This window comes from Hyperolius riggenbachi, chromosome 4 (genome assembly GCF_040937935.1).
Source record: "Hyperolius riggenbachi isolate aHypRig1 chromosome 4, aHypRig1.pri, whole genome shotgun sequence".
NCBI lineage: Eukaryota > Metazoa > Chordata > Amphibia > Anura > Hyperoliidae > Hyperolius > Hyperolius riggenbachi.
Genome location: NC_090649.1, coordinates 339,481,196 through 339,494,247, shown reverse-complemented (window position 1 = coordinate 339,494,247; position 13,052 = coordinate 339,481,196). Strand labels below are relative to the sequence as shown.

Genomic DNA, 13,052 nt, shown 5'->3' with positions numbered 1-13,052 from the left:
ATATATAATATAAACATAATTACCTCTCCCGTGTAAGTTCCAAGCCTACTCCCGAATCGCCGGCCGAAAAATGCATTACTTCCGTCGGCGGCCATACTACTTCTGGTGACGGTACTGGAACGAACATGCGTTCCACCAAGGGGAAGGAGTCGGCTGCTGAATGAACGTACAAGTGCGACGTAATCGTCGCATTGCAGCATGAAAATAGAATCTACTTGTCATTTTACAATTCAAGCCACACCAGTCCTTTCTATCATCACACGGTTGTCTTCATATGAGCAATTGAAATTCAGAAATAGATCAATTTCAATGATGGTAATAAAGTTTAGAGTCAGTTTTTTCTTTTTCAGTTGAGAAATACATATATTTACACAGATGTTTACATGAGTCCAGAAAGAGGGACAAATGAGGAAGAAAGAGGGACAGAATGATTTGGTTCCCACAGAGGGAAAAAAGTGACAGTTGGGAGCTATGCTTGCTGTATAACTTGTATGTATTTTAAGCATTCCACACTCCTCTCAGAGAGCTGTTCTCTTTAAAGAGCTCCGTCACACAGTGCCTGAAGTAAAGCCCGCCCCAAACTGTTTTTTTTTTCTTTTTTCCCTCCTGCCTCCCCTCGCTCTCGCTCCCACATGATCAGGCTCAGTTTGCCTCTTGCTCTGCTGTGCGCCTGTGCAGAAGCATAGAGGCTGCCAGCACTTTTCCTTCTCTGCCTCCAGCATCATCCCCTGTACAGAACGAGTAGGCAGACTGTGTGTGTGTGTTCCAGCAGGGATGCACACATTGTTACAGTGTCTATGCAAGAGGTGTGCATTGTCTTCTAGACGTTGCCCAGACACAGGAAGGTATTTTATACAAAATGTGACAGATCTGATTGTGGATTTTAGTGACAAAAAATGTTTTTGTACTCTGATACAAATCTTGAACAGAGTCAAACCCCCTTTAGGCAGGAATTAACGCAGCAACATCTGCAGCTGAATTTTAGTGGTCCCTGGATTTTGCCACTGCATTCCCTAGAAAGAAAACTGCGATGTAGTCCGACTTTGTAGATTTCTTGGTTTTGCTGAGCTGTTTGACATAGGTAAGTGCGCCTTTTCCATCTTATTGTATACAAAACCTATATGTGTATTTGATATGGTGTTTGTAGAACCACAGACGTCTTAAGGTTACGCAGTGATGGAATGAGTCCCTGACTCTTTTCAGCTTTTGTGTCAAAGTGCCTGTATCTGTAACCCCCCCCCCCCCTTTTTTTTAAAGAGTTTCTACCCTGGATCTAAATTTAGGCCAAGGATCAGGATCTAGCAAGGGAGGAACAGTTACACATTATTTGGTTTAGATTCTTTTTTTAATTTGACTGTCTGCTTTGATGCTGGCCCATTTTTTTTCGATTTTCAGTAAATTACAGCTGCAAATCTGAGCTGACATTGTGATTACCATTCCAAGTCTAGTGTTACAAAAATAACTACTTGTGCAGAGTGCAGCCTCAAAGCAGTGAAGATGACATCAGTAGCTTGTATGTGGGTTGTTGTTGCCTTTAGCTCACTGAACATTTTCTGTGGTAGAAATATGATTTTTCCATCATTTTAGAACATTCTGGGAACTGTTCCATTTCCATAGACTCTATTTTGTATGTAAACCATTGGTAGTAGAAATCTTATCACCTACATATAAAATTAAATTATTATAGTGTTATGCCTTGAATATGTTTGAGGCATTTGTAGTCCAATGTCGTGCCCAGCAAGTATAAATTAGTATATTTTTCTTCGTAATACAGAAGTGAAAAATCGTGTGTCTAAAATGATGTGATATTTATAACTGTGAATCATAGTAAAAAACAATTACTTTTTTTGTTACCATGCAGGTTGCAAGGCTCATTTTAACAGTGCTTTCTTTTTATCTGCTGGTTTTTGGATGTTTGTTTTAGGTTTGCAATGTATGCCTTTTATTTATTGTATAGTACTGTTTATTGTTTTAGTGCTGTATAAATTCAGTATAATTTTAGAAAAAAAACTATTACATTCTTTTTGTTCTCTCATAAAAAGTGCATAAGGCATAATGACAAGCTCTCATTCTGGGTTTGGATGATGGCAGTTCTGTGTAGAGATCGTGAAATGCAAGATTTTGGCCTTTCTACCTGCTTCATATTGTAGCAAATGTAGTTAGGACCATGTTGTCTGACTGCATACCTTGAGAAAGGGAACTCTGCCAGGCCATGAAACAGTTGTCTGGTTTGACTTCAGGTTTTGGAATAAATAACACTGATACTGGTGAAATTGCTTGTGGTGTGCTAATCCTAACTACATTTGCATCTGAAGTCCTGGGTGACAACCGATCTCCAGGATGAAGAACCTTCCTGTTCCTCCTGGAAGAATTGATGATGATGTGCCACATTCCAAGTGCCTGCTGAATTAGGTTTGCCATACTTGTGTTGATTTCTTCCAAGGATTTTATTACTTTAATTGATTTGTTCGTGGATGTAAACTTTCAATCAATTTGGGGAAGTTTATTGATTGATAGAGTAATGGAGTAAGTTGGATTACCTTCCTCATGTGAGAAGGGGGAAGAAAATGTGGGGGAATCAACAGCCACATAGTGTTTTGCTGCATTGAACAGTAGTGGTTTGATGGAGTCTCGTTAGGATTTGTGCTGAAATGTGATAAAGAATGAGTAGACAAGGTGGTAGTTTTGATCACTTCTTCCCACTTCTTTTGCTATTCAACCCACTAGTATGTAAAGTGTATACTAATGGGCAGTTCAGTGACTATGGAAGATCACAGTAAAGGTGCCCATTAACAGTGCAATGTTTTGCGACCTATCTTGTTTTCGATAAGATCATTCACATAAAAAGAAGAGATTGTATTACATTAATTGGCTGCATTAAAGACCCCAACTGGTTATCATAGCTAAACCGGTTATGTTTGCATCTATCAAAAAATCAACCATTTCTTTAAGAAAACGAACATCAATAATGCTATTGTTCAGGGTCGATTTTGCTGAGAAGGAATCAATAATTCATAGTTTGGAAGCATACTTGAACTTATATGTGATATAGGGGTTGATGCACTAAATGCTGGTAATATTGCCATGCCCAGGCAGCTCATGGCAATATTACTGTTACTTCCTCCAGCAGTGTACTGCAAATTACGCAACTGGCATGACACGTGGTATATGATTAACGTGAGCGTCACTACAGTATCAGGCGTAAGTAGCATAATGCACGTTACCATAGTAAGGCTTGTGTTATCCATGTACTGCGGGTCTCACTAATTGTGTAACGTGCGTACACTGCTGGTGGTAGAAGTGGTAATATTAGCTGCGGTTAGTGCATCAATAGATATACATTGTTACATAGTACTAAGCCTACTTAGAACTTAGCTTAGTGTCCACTTTTATTCTTTTTTTGCATTTAAGGCATTAGGAGAGCAGTGTTTTCTATATGTAAATGAAGCAGTGGAACAGCAAGTCCAATGCAGCCATATCTCTCCTGAAGAGTAAACAGAAGCAATTAGTTTTATCTGGGTAAGCAAACACTGCTGATAACAAAAGAAAACTGAAATGTTTAAATGTTCATTATTTGTTTTTGTTGGGAGCTGAATAGACCAAATAGTACGGCACACTGAAATATGTTTAAAGTGGGTAGGAGGCGCCCGGTCTAGGTTGCATCATAGTATAAAATAGTACTATATCAAGATATCAAATGGTGACTAATCCAATCACTTTAAATTATGGAATAATAAGATCGTCCTACCTTAAAGGTGTTTGGCAGAATATAAAAGCAAGTAGAAGTTTACGATTAAGAATTCGTTTTTTTATTGGTGCACTTTGACAATGCGTTTCTCGGCTCACAGCCGCTTCCTCAGGTCAATACCAATGCCTTTAAGAATAAATGGCAACGCTCAGATATCGTTACAACAAATTAAAACTTACATCAATATTCTACATATCATATCTACATGTCATCATACATTTCTTTTATCTGGTAAACTATATAAAACATGCATAGATAATTATTAGTAAAGTCGATCGCTCATGCAGGTGTGTAGACCCATCATAGGAATGACCTAAAACAAATTGCGTTAAAATCTGGGGCATATCTATAAAAATTCTGGATATCCTTTATGGGGGCAAAGGCTGTAAGTATAGCAAATTGAGGTAAATGTGGGAATAGAAAAAAGTTTTCTGACTGCCCAGATTATATGAATATGAATTATATATATAATTATATGAATGGTAGTGAAATCCTCTGGGAGGTTCCTAGTTGTAGGATGGAAAAAGGGGAAAGTGGGGATAATTTTAATTTTAATTTGCGCTCCGATGAGCAATACATGGTATGTCATTTATGACAATTAAAAACACATTGTAGGCTGGGTAGGGGGGCTACAGGATTAATGGGGATAAGTAAAGGGGATCCCCCCTACCCAGCCTACAATGTGTTTTTAATAAATAAATTGAAGAGCACTGGACCCAGTACAGACCCCTGTGGGACCCCACTGCTAACAGTCTCCCATTTTGAGTATGATCCATTGACCACAACTCTTTGTTTTCTGTCCATTAGCCAGTTCCCTATCCATGCACACAGACTCTTACCCAGTCTTTGCATCCTCAACTTTTGCACCAGACTTTTGTGGGGAACAGTGTCGAAGGCCTTTGCAAAGTCCAAGTATATCACATCTACAGCATTCCCAATATCCACATTAGCGTTCACTAGGCCTGAACGATTTTAGGAAAAAATTGAATCGAGCGATTTTTGTCTGAAATTGCGATTTCGATTCAACTCACGATTTCCTTCAAATCAAGCTTTGTTCCCCCTCTTTGCCTGTCTGTTCACCCTCTGTCCCCTTGTCTCTCTTTGTGCCCCCTTTGCCTCTTTATGCCTCTTATGGGTCTCTCTCTTGCCCCCTTTGTGACTCTTTTCCCGCTCTGTTTCTCTTTGTGCCCCCTCTGTCTCTCTCTCTGTGCCCACTCTGTGTCTCTCTGTGCCTCCTATATCAGTTCCGGACATAGCGAGTCCAGCGATGCCAGGCTATCCGCTTCGCCTCCTGCAGGCTCTAATGCATGGAATACTTCCTGTATGTCATGTGACGTACAGGAACCTGGAGTTTTGCCAAGCACAAGAGACGACAGACGGCGATAGAGGACAGACAGTGTTGGACTCATGCAGAAGGTATGTCCAACGCTGCCGATGCTGCGGGCCGTACGCGCTGGGACTTTGGGGAAGTTTGAAGCCAATTCTTCAAACTTCCCCCATGTGGAAATGACGTGATTGCGATAATTGCCGCTTTGACGATTCCGAAATTGTGATCTTAGTGATCACGATTTCGGTTTAAATTCGATTTATCTTTCAGGCTTAGCGTTCACTATCTCATAAAAGCTGAGCATGTTAGTCAAACAGGACCTGTCTTAAGTAAACCCATGTTGATGCTGAGAAATAAGATTGTTTTCTACTATGAAGTCATGTATAGTATCTCTTAGTAACCCCTCAAATAGTTTGCATACAACTAATGTTAATCATTTCTGCCGCCCGGACGTGAAGCTCATGTCTGGGTGGCTGCCCTGCTGCGGTGCCGCGCTTCGGTGCGCACCCGCGAGCGATCGCGGGCATGTCCCGGTGGTGTCCCCCGGTAGCCCTGGGATCAGTGAACGGGAACTTTGGCTTTTATCATAGGCGCCTATGGCGGCGCCTTGGCTTCTGCGCCCTTTTTACCTGATTCACCATGTACGAGCATGGCCGCACTGCACAGGTGCAAATTATGGTCCATGATTTTTCATCAGAAGCGGTAGTGTTAAGCACACCTCTAGTTGCCGATAAGGGATGTGCCCAGGCTAGGTCCAGCAGCACTCCAGACCAATCAATAAGTAGTAGGAAGCAAGCCGGGACCATCCAAGATAAACTTCATGCTCTTTTATTGAAGTAATGCATTACAACAAGTAATTGCGACGTTTCGAGGTATACACCTCTTTCTCAAGCTAATGCTGAATGTCAAATGCAACAAACACATTTCCACATACATTTATATAGAATGTATGGTAAGCGTGCAGCTAATCAGAAAGGTTATTACTTTCCCACCAATCATTAAAGTCCTTATTGTGGTGGACTTGATGGGGAACTTTCAACCTGCTCGGTCATAGGTACATTCATAGTGTATCCCTTCTACTCTCTCACACCCACCTTGGTTCACTCCTGCAGCCCTGTGTGTCAGCCTATGGAGGTGATGGATACGTCTATGTATTGGGGGGAGGTTTTGAGACAACTCTCCGATACATCTACGTATCGGTTATTGGATATGGATCCATTGAATTATATACATATGCTGATTTCTGACGTTGTATTGTCAGCGGTAACAGCTAATGTTATTGATGATAAACTAGCTAAATTACTTTTACAGGAACATCCAATCACACCCGTCATATATGTCTGCCCAAAAATTCACAAACAGTTAGATAACCCACCTGGCCAGCCCATAGTGACAGGGATTGATTCGGTGTTTGCTCCAATAGCAAAATACCTGGATCTGCGTCCGCACACTCCACACCTGGATCAACTATTAAGACCTTCTGTAGAGGCGTTGAAATCCGATCGCTGTGGCCATTTATTTATTATTATTTTTTTTTAGCCTCTATGAGGCTCTCTCTCCCTCCCTCCTCCCTCCTCCCTCCCCTTCCCTCCTTCCCTCCGTGCAGAGACTTGAACAGGACGGCGATCCCCTGCCAGCCAGAGGCACTCGTACAGCGCTGCACTGTACGCTTGTAAACTAAGGGGATTTCTTTCCCCTTTCGGTTACAAACGGCCTGCTAGCCACAATCAGCGACTAGCAGGCTAATCACGGAACTCCGTTCCGTGAAGTGGCAGGAAACGATCATGCATGCGCGTGGCCGTTCCCTGGGAAACTGCAGCCCCAGGACTTGACGCCAATTGGCGTCAGGTGGTCCTGGGGCTGCTGCTGCGTTCACGCCCATTTCATGACACGGTCGTTAGGTAGTTAACCCTCTACCAATTGTAATCAAAGCCGCTCACCAGATCTATGGGCTGACTCCCTTCAGAACCAGCAATAACGCTTATGATTTTCCAAACCGATTTCTCTTCCAATAGTATCTTTAAAAACTTAGAAACAAAGCTACCATAGCGTGATAACATTTATTAAAAGTAATATCAGTTAAAAATTGCACTCACAATCCTGCTGAAAAAATGTGCATATATAAATACATGTGGAATCGGCGTCCTCACACTCCACACCTGGATCAACTATTAAGACCTTCTGTAGTGGCGTTGAAATCTTATTTATGAGATACCAAAATGTTTCTTAATATCATACAAAGTATGGAGTCTTTAGAGGGCCCATGTCTCCTCATCACGCTTGACGTGGAGAGCCTCTATACTTCCATACCTCCTGATGGGGGTATAGAGACGGTCCAATACATATTGGAGAAAGCATCAAATTATGATCCAGTGCAGGTACAGTTTATTTGCAATCTACTTAATATAGTACTCAAGTACAACTATTTTTGCTTTTAGGAATGCTATTATATGCAGGTGAGGGCCATCTACATGGGCGTGTATTAGCAGATGTATGTGTACACGAATGAATTGTTTAAAAAACACGCCATACAATGGTTTCGCTATATATTGATATTTTTTTAGTGTGGGCGGGGCCACATTCAACCCTACAGTTGTTTGTGGAGGAACTTATGACCCGGTGCAGAGATATTAGGTTAACTTTGCATTGCTCAACTCAACAGGTTAGTTTTCTCGATACACTTGTTAGCAGTTGGGGAATCAGTTGGTGACCAGGCTCTATGTTAAGCCCACGAATGTGAACTCCCTTCTCCATTACAGGAGTTTTCATCTGGGGGCTACGAGGAGGTTTGTCCCGATCAGTCAATTCCAGAGAATACGCATATTGTGGGGACACAGACTGGAGGAGATGCAGGAGAAATTCAGGATCAGAGGTTATCCCTCGGAAGTTATTCAGAGGGCATGTACAAGGTTTGGTGGTCAGAATGAGGGGCAGAGATCAAGATAACGGGTTCACAATCGCATTCCATTTGTGACGAAGTATAATATACAGAGTGACAATATTTCAAAAATTATCAAACGTCACTGGTATCGACTGTCATACAATTTTCCAGAGATAGAATATTTTAGAAATCCTCCATTGATTTTGTATAAAAAGGCACCAACATTGAGAGATCTGTTATTCCCTAGTAGCACTTCCGCTCCTCCCAATATAATCACAGAATAGATTGTATAAATTATAGGGATACCTTTGGTACACAATGCCAGTAGGTGGTAACCTATAAAATATTGATACAATTGGAAATGCGCTCAACAAAGGTAAATCTGCATATGTAACACTCAGTAATCCATTTTTGACTAAAAGTCCATTTCACTAGACCCAATTCCTGCTTTAATCAATACACCACCTGTCTCTTTGGTATTTTATTATTATTATTTATTTAGCGCTGACATATTACACAGTGCTATACAGTGTATATATATATATATATATATTGTCTTGTCGCTAACTGTCCCTCAAAGGAGCTCACAATCTAATCCCTACCATTGCCATATGTCTATATTATGTAGTGTAAATACTGTAGTCTAGGGCCAATTTTAGGGGGAGCCAATTAACTTATCCGTATGTTTTTGGAATGTGGGAGGAAACCAGAGTGCCCGGAGGAAACCCACGCAAACACTGAGAGAACATACAAACTCTTTGCAGAGTGCCCTGGCTGGGATTCAAACCAGGGACCCAGCGCTGCAAGGCAAGAGAGCTAACCACTACGCCACCGTGCTGCTGGTATATCATAAAAATCTCCTGTAGGCCTTCAGTCCTTTAAGAAACATACTACGCTCACCAGATACTTTGGCTGACCGCCTCACAGATCAGCAAATGCGCTTAAGCAGGGTTCTCCCTCAGGCATCCCCTTAATGCTGTTCCTCGTATTCCTCCAATAGTCATATGTAACAGAAGAGAAACACTCCACATAGCGTAATACTGTCTGCATAAACACAACACCATCCAGTGCACTGCATGCAGGGATCCATGCTGCCACTGGGATTAACCACTTGACGACCGCAGTGTTAACCACCCCTAACGACCAGGCTGTTCTTTGCTGCACTGGGCTGTGCAGGCTTTTCAGCCTCATGCACAGCCCAGCTATGGTGCCCAGCGATCGGACTCACCTCCTTTTTTTGTCCCTAAGGGGACATGCCGCCTGAGGTGTCCGATCGCTGTGGCCATTTATTTATTTATTTATTTTTTAGCCTCTATGAGGCTCTCTCTCCCTCCTCCCTCCCCTTCCCTCCTTCCCTCCGTGCAGAGACTTGAACAGGACGGCGATCCCCTGCCAGCCAGAGGCACTCGTACAGCGCTGCACTGTACGCTTGTAAACTAAGGGGATTTCTTTCCCCTTTCGGTTACAAACGGCCTGCTAGCCACAATCAGCGACTAGCAGGCTAATCACGGAACTCTGTTCCGTGAAGTGGCAGGAAACGATCACGCATGCGCGTGGCCGTTCCCTGGGAAACTGCAGCCCCAGGACTTGACGCCAATTGGCGTTAGGCGGTCCTGGGGCTGCCGCTGCGTTCACGCCCATTTCATGACACGGTCGTTAGGTAGTTAACCCTCTACCAATTGTAATCAAAGCCGCTCACCAGATCTATGGGCTGACTCCCTTCAGAACCAGCAATAACGCTTATGATTTTCCAAACCGATTTCTCTTCCAATAGTACCTTTAAAAACTTAGAAACAAAGCTACCATAGCGTGATACCATTTAATAAAAGTAATATCAGTTAAAAATTGCACTCACAATTCTGCTGTAAAAATGCGCATATATAAATACATATGGAATCGGCGTCCTCACACTCCACTCCAAGCTCCGCCCAACCGGTTTTGTCAATTATGACTGATCAAAGGCTTGGCTTCTCATAGTGTGGTGACGCCTTATACTACACTCACTAACATCAGCACTGGCCGTCTGAATGTGATCCGCCCTCTCCCTTCCACACAAACTACATTTCCCATAATTCTAGATTTTTATGATATACCAAAGAGACTGGTGGTGTTTTGATTAAATCAGGAATTGGGTCTAGGGAAATGGACTTTTAGTCTAAAATGGATTACTGAGTGTTACATATGAAGATTTACCTTTGTTGAGCTCATTTCCGATTGCATCAACATTGTGAGATCACCTGGTACATGCAGATATGGATAGTGGGAAGGAGCCTCAACTGAAAACCACTAGGGAGGGCACATGCCCATGCCTTAACTGTGTACATTGTAGCTCTGTGATCAGAGGGGAGGAATTGGTCCACCCCTACTGTGGTACTAAGTTTAAGATTAGACGATGCTACACATGTGACTCGTGTCATGTGGTGTACGCCCTTAAATGTCCTTGTGACGGGCGAGCCGTCAGTGCGCAGAAAACGCAGCCGCAACCGACTTCCTGCCTCGGTTGTCGTTGCGCTGCCCCAATCAGAATCTCATGTCTGTGGACACCAGGCAGTCCAGCCTGGGGGGTCTCTGCTGTCTTCAGAGAAATAGTTAGCCTAGTTCTTTTCATGAAGCCTGTGCCCTGTGACTTGCTAATGAAGCCAGAGGGGTAACACTCAGATGTTAATTAACAAACCAGGAGTCTTTTCAGAGCCAAGGAAGCTAATCCCAGCAGGAGGCAGACTTAGCGGAACCATTCAGCCAGGATCAGGAAACATAGAGTTATGATCTTTATGCATGTTTTAGAAGTACCATACATCGGAGAAATGTGGAAGTTATATCATTCTGCTGGTCCGGATCTTGTGAGTGTTTTGATATTAAATTTGGGCCCCTAGCCTAACCAGAACGCTGGGAATTCCACCGTTTTTTAACCAGGCATGCAAACATGCCCAAGTTTGATATCATATTAATCCGTAGGTTCTGGGGATCGAGAATATGTAATTATTATCTGTGTGCCGGCCGCGCAGGTCTGCCTAGGGAACCTGTCAGGATTATGAGTTTGCTAAAGCCCCTGCCCAGATGTGATTACCATAGTCCGGCCTGGGGGGCCGACTCTGGAAGCCCGCCTCTGAGCTCAGCTCCATTAAAAGTGAATGAGCTGCCTGGGAAGAAATTCCTCCCTTTACCATCTTCAGGACACACGGCCACTATGAGGAACAAGTGGTGGCCATATTGCCAGAGCTAAAACAAAGGACATCCTCCATTTTGTTTGGATTCTAAATCTTGCTGAACTTTACTCTGCAACAAAGAACTCTAAGAACTTGAAACCGTTTTGCTTGAACTTGACGATTTTCCCACAAAAGGACATATTTCCACAAACCATAAGTATTTTTCTCCCTTCTTTTATTTTTCATACTGGCTATTACTGTCTTAATAATTGTGATTTTTAATAATTGTCTGTATATATTAATTATTTATATTGCGTGAATAAACGACTTTCCCCAAGTCATTCACTGTTTCGCTACCCTGCTTATCAGCACACACAGAAATGATCCCGGGTCTCTGAAGATACGCTACTGTTTGTTTGTTGTTGGCTAGACAGAATATCGTGTGTTTAACCGTTTTATTCGCAGGATTAGTCAGTCAGTTAGTGGGCCCCACGGTCCCATAGTAACCGCGGTGGTGGCAGTTTACTCTGAACCAGTAGGTGACGTTGTAATTACCCGTGTCTCACAGGCTCCCTTCTGAGTTGTCTGCGGCTAATTCTTAACGGTTCCTGCGCATTGACTGCGACCAGAGTTCGCACGATCTGTGCGCTGGCACCGTTTAGAAGGCTAAGTGCGGTCAGCCACTGAGGGCTCCTTGTGACAGTGGTGGCAGCGGTGGGATCTGTGTTGTGCTGAAAGTATCTGCGATAGCGCTAGCGCTATCGAGAAACGAACTAATTCGTTGGTGTAGCTGGAAGGCAATATATTTTTTATATATACAGAGAGACTGTGTAGCCAGTACCCCTCCCCAAAAGTTTTATTTTATTTGGCGTGGAAATGTCCGGGAACTACAAGAAAATGTGCCTGGCGGACCTGCAAAATCTTTGCCAAGAGAGAGGCATTGATGTCGGCCGCAAGAAACAAGGGGACCTGGTAACGGAATTGTTTCAATGGGATACCCAGCAACTGCAGGAGCTGGATGTGTCTGCTGAGGTAGACGCTGACCCATCTGACTCAAGGCAAGGGGAACCAGAGACTGAGACTCCTGACCGTACAGAGGTTGTGCATCCTGAGGGCCCTGCATCAACAGTTACGCAGGAGAATGTCAGTGTGGACCCCAACCCCAAAGTTTCTGAAAATACTCGCCCGGAACTGGCCAGTACTGGACTGTCCAGGGGTGCTGACCCGGTAATGCAGCAGGCATTACAAAAGCTGATGGAGACTGACCTGGACAAGTACATGCAGTACATGGAAGCCCGCGAGGAGCGGGAACGCCAATCTGCAGAACGCAAGGCTGCTGCTGCTGCTGCTGCTGCAGAACGCCACGCGGAGAGGGATGCCGCTGAGCGAGAACGGGAGCGCCAACGACAGCATGAGCTAAACATGGCAAAAGTGCAACAGGCCAGCCGGAGTTCACCGCCCAGCCTCCCTGCTGAAGGAGCTGCAGCACCCGTAAGTGCAAAATTTAAATTTGCTAATATCGAGAAAGACACAGACATTGACTTGTTTTTGCGATCTTTTGAAAAAGCATGCCGTCAGTATCGTCTGTCCTAAGACCAGTGGGCCAGACATCTGACACCGTTGCTGCGCTACAAAGCGCTTGATGCCTTCGCAGAATTGCCTGCGGAGAAGGATAATGATTATGCTGCTATAAAAGACGCTATCATTACTAAGTACCAGCTGACGCCAGAAGCCTATCGGAAAAAGTTCAGGGCCTGGCAGAAAAAGCCTTCTGATTCGTACCGAGATGTGGCCAGCAGCTTGCTCACCACACTCCGCCAGTGGACACTAGGCCTCACCAAAGGGTCTTATGGCGTCCTGGAGGACTTGATAGTCCTCGAACAATTTCTGAACATTTGCCCTGCTGATGTACGACAGTTTGTGTTAGAACGCAGGCCGGCTTCAGCCACT

The 13,052-nt window shown here is 43.6% G+C and overlaps 1 protein-coding gene across 2 annotated transcripts in view; it reads left to right on the top strand.

The window, feature by feature from the left end:
* Positions 1-705: 705 nt before the first annotated feature.
* Positions 706-13,052, top strand: part of TIAM2 (TIAM Rac1 associated GEF 2) — a 1,035,624-nt gene continuing 1,023,277 nt past the window's right edge. For both annotated transcript variants that reach the window (XM_068231884.1, XM_068231882.1), the window contains exon 1: positions 706-1,081. The gene's annotated coding sequence lies outside the window, so the exon portion shown is untranslated. The remainder of the gene's footprint in view (positions 1,082-13,052) is intronic.